The sequence below is a fragment of the Peromyscus maniculatus genome, chromosome 20, assembly GCF_049852395.1.
Source record: "Peromyscus maniculatus bairdii isolate BWxNUB_F1_BW_parent chromosome 20, HU_Pman_BW_mat_3.1, whole genome shotgun sequence".
Taxonomy (NCBI): Eukaryota; Metazoa; Chordata; class Mammalia; order Rodentia; family Cricetidae; genus Peromyscus; species Peromyscus maniculatus.
Genome location: NC_134871.1, coordinates 47,184,236 through 47,193,325, shown reverse-complemented (window position 1 = coordinate 47,193,325; position 9,090 = coordinate 47,184,236). Strand labels below are relative to the sequence as shown.

Below are 9,090 nucleotides of genomic sequence, written 5' to 3'. Positions count from 1 at the left end.
TGGGCTAAAAAGTGCATTTGTGGCCTGGCGATGTGGATCAGTTGCCTAAAATGCAAAATCATTTGCCTAAAATGCAAAATCAGTTGCCCACAAAAGCCCTGGATCTATGATTATCCAGTATGGTGGCACACAGCTGGAATACCAGTTCTTTCAGGAGGCAGAAGCAGGAGAATCAGAAAGTCAAGGTCTTACTCAGCTATATGGTGAGTTTGAGGCTAACCTAGCATACATTAGATATTTTTTAAAAGCCCACATGTAGCTGGAGAGCGATATCCACAGCACCTACATAAACTATATATGATGTTAAAGTCCTATAATCCACACTTAGGAGTTGAAGGGAGAAGAATCAGTAGTTCGAAGCCAACCTCAGCCACATTTGCACTTGAAGGGACCCTGAACTACATAGACCTACCTCAAACCACACACACAAGAAACCACGTGGCAGAGAACTGAGACCTATCTGCAACCACAGGAGACCTTAAACACGGACCCAGGCAAACAGGTAAGTGTAAGACCTGCGTTAGTAATTAAGTCCCAGTCACCAATAATGCACTGGTGTCACTTTAAGGAAAGGAACCAAAGCACATCCCCTCAGTGTCATTTCATCAAGAGTGAGATGGATTTGAACTCCCAACTTCATGCTCCCTCTGTCTTCCGTCCTCTGTCTGTTGTATGAGTCTGGATCTGTGCCTGCCTGAAGGCTGTCTCTCTCTGAGTATGTCTGAGTGTGTATCTTTAAGGAAGGGCTTTGCTCCCTCCTTTATTGGATAGTGCAGCATGCTGTTTTATGGGGAAGGAACGAGGCACTTTACAGAAATCTTGAACAGAGTTTTCCAAGGGATTAAGTCACTGGCTCCCACTGACACCAACTGACCCAGACCACAAACACTACTACAAACATCACTGTTTATCAAGCAATATCTGTGTGATGTAGTCAACATATATGGATATTTTTATAAGACTGCTTTCACCATGTATTTGTCGTTTCCAGCAAATGATTATAGTAACATACATACACTGCTCTTGGATCAGGGCATGGAAAAGTACTTAGTTTAAGAGTACAGTTGCCGGGCGGTGGTGGCGCACGCCTTTAATCCCAGCACTCGGGAAGCAGAGCCAGGCGGATCTCTGTGAGTTCGAGGCCAGCCTGGGCTACCAAGTGAGTTCCAGGAAAGGCGCAAAGCTACACAGAGAAACCCTGTCTCGAAAAACCAAAAAAAGAAAAAAGAAAAAAAAAGAGTACAGCCAAGCATAGGTTTAGGTTGTAAAGGTTGATTCCACCGGAAACGTTGATTGTTACATTGTTCTCTTGCGGGCAGGTTAAACAAACAGGCCGAGTACATAGAGGGACGGCACTCTGAGGTCTTAAGTGACTGCAAGGTGTGAGATACAGCCCAAGTTCCAGTTTCTTAGAATGCAAGAGGCATTTTCAACATAATGCATTGCCACAGCACAGCTCCACCCCAAAAGAGCCTGAGAGGCCCTGAGCCAAAACCACCCAGGCAAGCTACCACAGATTCCCGATTACAGAAACTTAGGGGCAGTGTTTGCAGCTTAGGCTGTTAAGTGGATACATTGTTACACTGCATCTGATGACTATACATGCCTTACGCACATTCCATTCTCACCACGACCACATGAGCAGAGATGACTGTCCTCACTCTAGAGTTAGACATTGTGAGCTGCTGCGTCAGGCTCAGAATTGAACTGGGGTCCTCTGGAAGAGCGGTGCTCTTACCTGCCATCTTTCTAGCCTCAAAGGTGTTTGGTTTGGGCTCACAGTTTGGGGGTACAGTCAGCCATGGTGGAGAAGGCGTGGCCTCTGGAGGGTGAGGCTTCGGGTCACATGCATCCCCAGTTAGGAAGCAGAGAGAACTGGTTCTCGGCTCACTTCCTCCTTTTTCATTCAGTCGAGAAGCCCGGCTCATGGTATGTTTCTATCCACATTCTGGGTAGCTCTTCCCTCTTCCTTAAGCCTTTCTGGAAACTCCTTCATAGACATGTTATGTTTCAAGGATGAATCTAAATACAATTAAATTGACAATGAGGATTAACTACCATGGTCGCCTAGTCCTTACCATCCTCCACACGGGCTTCCTTCAAGTGAACAATGGGTGACAATGCTTTTTCCTTTTGTTGGGGGGCTGTGGTTATGCATGTCTGTTTCCTTTCAATTAATTTTTTATTAATGTTTTCTTTTCTCACCAACTTCCATGGGTTTTGTTTATTTGGGGTTTTTGTTTTTCTTTTTTTGCATTTTATTTAGTGTGTGTGTGTGTGTGTGTGTGTGTGTGTGTGTGCGCGCGCGCGTGCGCGCGCACGCGCTCAACACAGCAGACTTGTGGAGATCAGGACAACTTGAGGGAGTCAATTCTCCCTCCTACCATCTAAGTCCCAGACACTGAACTCAGATCACCAGACTTCTCAGCAGGCACCTTTATCCACAGAGCCATCTTGCTAGCTCAAGAATTCTCAAACCTAGAAGGACATACGGTTCCCACGGTGGGGCGGGGGAGGTGAAGGGACAGCTGAGTGACACTGACTGCATACCAGGTACCGACTGAACCCCCTCCTCCACAAAGGCATGGCAGGTGACTCTGAGTGGGAAGGGGACCCCTAGACTCGGGGACATCAGCCCTTGGCAGGTCCCAGTCTCAGTGCCCTCTGCTCCACAGCCAATCAGAACATCAGCCACCAAAGCCAAACTGGATTCTTCTCTCAAAAATAAGCCATCGGCGGCATCTTTCTGCTGCAGATGCTTATTTTTAAAATACGGGGGAAACGCTGACTGGATAAAGATCTCTGTCAGACTGCGGGCTTTAAAAAAGCATTTTGTTCAAGCTGGCACCCCAGACGGAATGTAAATCTGCTACAGAGCCAAGCTGATGGGCAAGTAGGAGATGCTGCAGTCCAAGTATCTAGTCCAAGTGCATCATACGACCAATCCATCAACCCCAAATAAAAAATAGCACGCAACAGATGTACTTCAGCAAGGAAGAGAGGAACAACAGGCGAGCCTGTCTCGCTCCTTCCCCTGGTCTGCATAAATAAGTCTGCTTGGCTGGCTCTTCCTCAGAAGCCCCATTGCAAAATCTTCCCAACGTCTGTCACCTGCTTCTTCATTTCCCTCTGAGATGCTATCGTCGCTAACCTAGTCTCTCAAGTTGTTTCAAATCATCGGGAAATAATTGAATACAAAAACAAAAACAACAACAACAAAAAAAAAAAAACCCTCAGGAAAAGACGATGGAGAAATATCTCCAGAATGTGGCGTTACCATCTGGCCTTGCAGGATTGAAACAAAACCACCACCAAAACGCAGGAGGTGATCCCTACCACCAGCTGCACTGAGGTTTAAACACGTGTGTTGGGAGATGTACCCAGAAGCCTCGCTCTAAGACACTGCCATAGATTACAGAGGGTCCAAACTCTGGCCACCATGGGGGTGTGTCCCTGTCCTCCTGTTGAATCATGGTGGGCCGAAGGAGAGAGGTAGAAACAGTGATGTCCCAGTGACCCAGCACAGCCTTAGGAGATGGACGGCTCCCGCTGTCTCGGCACCCAGTGCCACCCTGTGAGGAAGCCTCATGGAGAGAGAGGCCCAGAGCGCGGGAGTGAGGCACCTGGCTGAGCCGCCAGCCGGCTCCCCAGCAGCCCTGCGAGTGAGCTGCATGGAAACAGGTCCCCTGGCTTACTTGATTATCCCTAGTGCAGCATTTGTCAAACCTCCATCTCCAGAAATATTTCCATTACAATTCATAACAGGAGCAAAATGACAGTCATGAAGTAGCAGTGAAAATGATTTTATGATTGTGGGTCACCACAACATATGAAGAACTGTACTGAAGGGTCCCAGCACTGGGAAGGTTGACAGCCGCTGAGTTAGAGGGTACCATGTGGAACAGAGAGTCTCTGCAATTACCAAGTACTGCCCAAATTCCAGTTCTCTCTGAGTCCCTCAGCCTCCCCCCATGTCTCTCTGTCTCTCTGTCTCTGTCTCTCTGTCTGTCTCTCTCTCTCTCCCCCCTTGCCTGTAATCTCAGCATCTGAGAGACTGAGCATAAAGATCACAAGTTCGAGGCCATCCTGGGCTACACAGCAAAACCTTTTCTCAAAAATATTTCTAAAATTAAAAAAATAATGATAAAAAATAAGGGCTAGGGATGTGGCTTAGTTAGTAGGAATGCTGGCCTGACATGCAGGAGCTCCCAGCCCCACATAAGATAGGCTTGTTGGCGCCAGGAGTTCAAAGTCACCCTCCACTGTACAGCCTACTTGAAGCCAGCCCGGGCTCCATGACACTTTGCCTCAAAATTAATACCTAAATAAAGATAAAAGGCCTCGTTTTACTCCTGATGGGTTCTCTGCCTTATTCCCGGTGGGATGGCCACTGCTGCACCAAACCTTAGACTCCAAAATAGAAGCCAAGTGACCTTGTGGGCCAGTGGTTCCTTTGAACAGAATGCCAGTCGTGTCTACAGAAAGGAAGCGGGTCCCTTGGGAATAAAAACTCTCTTTTGAGATAGGGTTTTCCTATGTGCCACAGGCTGGTCTTTACTTATTTGGATTCTTCTGCCTCGGCCTCCTGAGTGCTAGGACGACAGACGTATACCAACACGCCCTCCCGGGCCATGTTACCTCTTATTTTAGACATTTAAAGATACATAGAGCAGAACGGTTAGGTATAACCTTTGCGGGGAAGGGGTGTATCCGAGTTTGAGTTCCAATTCTGCCACCAGGTTTGACTTTTAATCTTGGGTTCTCTCAGCTTTCAGTTTCTTTCATCTGTAAAATGTTACTAACAGCAGCACTTCACGTCCTCTGAGATAAAATGAGTTAAGCTGGGTGTGGCGGCGCACCTCTGTAATCTGGATACTTGGGGGACAGAGGTAGATGGATTGCCACAGGCTCGAGGTCAGCCAGGACTATGGAGCAAAACCCTGAAAGCCCTGTCTCAAACAAAACAAAAAGAATTAGAACAGGCAATGTGCCTGGACAGGGAGCCTGAGGCGAGGACCGAATAGGGCTGCCCCTTGTTCGTCACCCTGAAGCTCCAGCCTTTCTGTGACACCAGCGTTGCTATAGGGGAGGACCGATGAAGCGTGCTGAGGTGGCCTGAGTCACTCCCTGAGGCAGAGGAAGAGAAGAGCCCTGGGTGGAAATGGCTCCCACTCTCCAGCACAGCCCTCCTCTGTCCACAGCTGCCTCCTGCTGAAGGACCAGTGAGGAGGAGGAGCAAGCTGGGCAAGATTTGGCAAAGAGGAAGGAGACTGTGTCCTCTTCTCCTCACAGCTGCAGGTTTGCCTTGTCCTGCAGAATCCCTGCAGCCACCAGCCCTGACCCCCCAGTAACACACAAGCAGCCTGGCCCCGGAATTAGCCTGCTGGCCAGGCCACCTCCATCGTGCGTGGTCCTGGAGGGGGCGCTGTGCGCGATCGCTGGAAACAGGACAGTATGCAAGCCACAGCTGGCACGAAACTGACTTAGATCGTTCTGCCGTGGAGCTAGAAACATCAGAGGTTACCAACAAGATGGAAACTGGGCCAGGAGAGGCACTCGTTTTTGATTCCTTCACTCTAGAGGCAGAGGCAAATGGATCTCTGTGAGTTCAAGTCCAGCCTTGTCTACATAGAGCGTTCCAAGCCAGCAAAAAACTACATAGTGAGACCCCTGTCTCAAAAAAAAAAAAAAAAAGTAAAGTAAAAACAAACATCAAACAAAAAAATATCCTCTAGGGACACCCCTGTGGGTGTGGCCTGCCACCCCATACTTTTGTTTGCTTGTTTCCTTTTCTCAAGGTGCCTCCTTCATACTCTGACATCTCCAGTGTCCGAATCGCTGAACTGCGACCGTCCTGCATCCCTTTCCTCTGCAGTCCAGCCCTGCAGGGTTTAGGGAGCCTGCGCCCCGGACTGCCAGCTTCTCCGAGAGGAAACTGTGAGTACCACAGCGCCACCGTGCGGAAGTTTTGCTTAGAGCATGCTGCCAAGCACCCTCCTGGCTTGGCCTCAGATGGCCTGTGCGGGCTGGCTGGCTGGCAGTTGCCGGGGGCGGGGCTGGGAGAGGAGGCAGCACTCTAGAGCCAAGGCAGATTCTCCTGGGGGCGGAATAGCCCCATTAAGATGCCACCCCCTGTTCTCTGCGTGTCCCAAGAAGCCTCTCGATGTCCACGTGCCTTGGTGTCTTCCTCTAAGATCAAGGCCGTGGCTTCAAACGTTCCTGCTTCAGCGGGTGGCGGCATGTGATGGGTTAAACAAGCAAGAGGCCAACCACAGTGCCGGCCATTTCTGTGGTAACGCTTCAGCATAGTGGCACATTTCAAACCCTTCGACCACAACCGGCAGTAAGAGAAGCATTTCAAGGCTGTCACCTCGGCAATCAGGAGGCTAAGGACACAAGACCATCCCTGAGAAAGATGCTTTTTGGTCACGCAGCAGCCATGTACACAAACAGTAACAGACGCTGCCCGGAGCACTGCTGGGAACACCTGGCAAGTTCTGGCATTTTCAACTCCGCTCTGTTTTGTTGTTTTATTTTGTATGAGACAAGGTCTCCTGTAGCCCAGATTGGCCATGAACTTGATATGTAGCCAAGAATGATCTTGAGTTTCTGATTCTCCTGTCTCGGTGCTGGGGATCAAACCCAGGATCTTGCGCATGCTAGCTAGGCAGGCACTCTACCAACTGAGCTACAATACACCCCAGGCCTCTATTCTGATCTCTCCTCCTCCTCCTCCTCCTCCTCCTCCTCCTCCTCCTCTTCTTCTTCTGACAGGGTTTCTCTATGTAGCCCTGGCTGAATAAACCAGACTATATAAGCCAGACTATATAAACCAGACTGGCCTTGAACCCACAGATACCCATGCCTCAGCCTCCCAAGTACTTGGATCAAAGACATGTGCCACCATGCTGAGCTAATTTTGATTTTTTTTTTTTTTAAACTGCTCACAGAGGGCCGGGAGACAGCTTGGTGGTTAAGAGCACTTGTTGCTCTTGCAAAAGACCCGGGTTCTGTTCCCAGAATCTACATAGCACCAGTTCCAGGGGAGCCAAGGCTTTCTTCTGACCTCTGCAGGCACCAGGCAGCAATGTGATACATGTACATACATGCAGGCTAAACACCCATACATATAAACAGCAAATCTAAAATAAATAAATAAATTTAAACTGATCACAATGCTGATTTCACTAATGCTCATAATTCATAATGTGAAAGACAGTGTGGCTGCCTGTCCTGCGTCCCTTCCCTCTGCTTCAAGCTTGTGACCTTAATCTGACTGATGAATGTGCCAGTCCCAAGACACAGGTACCACCAGGTACCTCGAGGGGCTGGTTGGCAACCTGCTGGGAGCTTAGCCTGTGTCATGGGCAGTCCACCTGCTGGAGGAAAGGGAACTGACATCACACCAGCTCCCATATTCTGTCCTTCCCACAGGTTTTTCGAGACAGGGTTTCTTGGTGTTGCCCTGGCTGTCCTGGAACTCAATCTGTAGGACAGGCTGGCCTTGAACTGAGGTCCACCTGCCTTTGCCTCCCAAGTGCTGGGATTGAAGGCGTGGGCCACCACCGCCCGGCTCACAGCCCCTCTTTGAGGAAGGCATATTGTTCTCATTTCTCAGATGAGAAGTCTGGGTGATTATAGAATAGACACAAACAGGACTGGACCTGCTTTAGAATTCAGAATGCGCCTCAAGCAAGGGAATTGGCTCTCAAGAAACTGCTCTGAAAATGCTGAATAGGACGGGTAGGTGGCTGGGGAAGAGAAAGTGCTGGAGACACAGAAAAGCAGATATGGAAGTAGGTGGGGCAAGAGCACCCCTGCCAGATGGTGCCTGGCATTATCAGCAACAGCTGCAGCAAGGGAGGCTGACCTCAGGAGCCCGGCATGGAGAGGGAGGGAATCTGGGTATCCCCTCGTGGGTTGTCATCCGGGATGAGGACAGACGCTAAGACAAGAGAGCCGACGAGGTAGAGTGACCACCCTGCCCATACCTGACCTAGTCTTCGGCCTTTGAAGGAGAAAAGACTCGACTAAGTGGAAGGCTGGTATGGCACTGGCTGGTTAGCGCAAATAGACTTGCTTCCCTCCGTCTATCCTGGAGGGAAAGCCCTGCACCACACTGGGACCTGCCAATTGGACAGAGGACAAATAAAAACAGGATGTGGCCAAAATGAGCTGGATGAGAGCATGACGGTGGATTTGGAAGGGTACAGCGGAGCCATGAAATGGGGTGGAGAAAATGGATTTGAAGTTAGAAGACTCAAATCGGGTCGCTGCTGCACCTCCTAGAGTCACTGGGCACCTCCTATGATGTCAGATCCTGAGGCAAGTAATGAAGACAGACCCTGCAGTGTAAGGGCACAGAGGTTCTTGCGTTCACAGATAAGCACTATGAAAACCAGGAATGTTAACTCACGGTTGTCTCTTCAAAGGGAGAGATGTATAACCTGTTTTCTACCCAGAAGGCCGAGAGTGGAGGTGGCTAACAGCCTGGTGACCTCTGCACTACCTATATGACCGAGACCACACCAGATCCTCCCCTAGACCCTTAAGATGTCACACGTAGTCAATCTAAGAACCCATCTTTACGGGAGATATCACACGTACTTTACAAAGAGTTTCCATGTGCTCATGTCTTAAGCTTTATTGTGCACATGGGATTAAGTTAACTGTCAGCAGGGAACTTTTTTCCAAATTGTGCTTAAACATGCCTAAAATAAATAAGCGACCCAGGGTCACACTCTCAGAGTTTGAACCAACACTAGCTACTGAGTCATGTTGAACTGGGCTCCCTTCTTGCCTCACACAGATCGCAGGTCATTACTCTGTTGACTGTGGTATTTGCAGAGACACCACACACAGAGAGAGAGAGAGAGAGAGAGAGAGAGAGAGAGAGAGAGAGAGAGAGAGAGAAGTGTTGACAGTAAAGTGAGAAATAGACCCTGGGGCTGGAGATGCAGCTCAGATGGTCGAGTGCTTGCTTACTTCAATCCCCAGCATAAAACCTAATCTGAGATAAATGAGACTCTAAGAAAGAAAAGAGAGGGGGAGGTAAGAGAAGGAGGGGAGATGGAGAGAGAATGGAGGTAG

At 49.2% G+C, this 9,090-nt stretch overlaps 2 long non-coding RNA genes across 3 annotated transcripts in view; one reads left to right on the top strand and one right to left on the bottom strand.

Moving 5' to 3' along the window:
- Window positions 1-9,090, bottom strand: part of LOC143269775 (uncharacterized) — a 28,015-nt gene that overhangs the window by 16,996 nt on the left and 1,929 nt on the right. The window lies entirely within an intron of this gene.
- LOC143269774 (uncharacterized) lies at window positions 4,089-9,060 on the top strand. Of its 2 annotated transcripts, none has more exons than XR_013046479.1 (3): window positions 4,089-5,470; window positions 5,799-5,937; window positions 6,951-9,060. It is a non-coding gene; the product is annotated as an uncharacterized LOC143269774 (long non-coding RNA). The 2 variants fall into 2 exon arrangements; XR_013046478.1 differs by having other exon boundaries at window positions 6,154-9,060.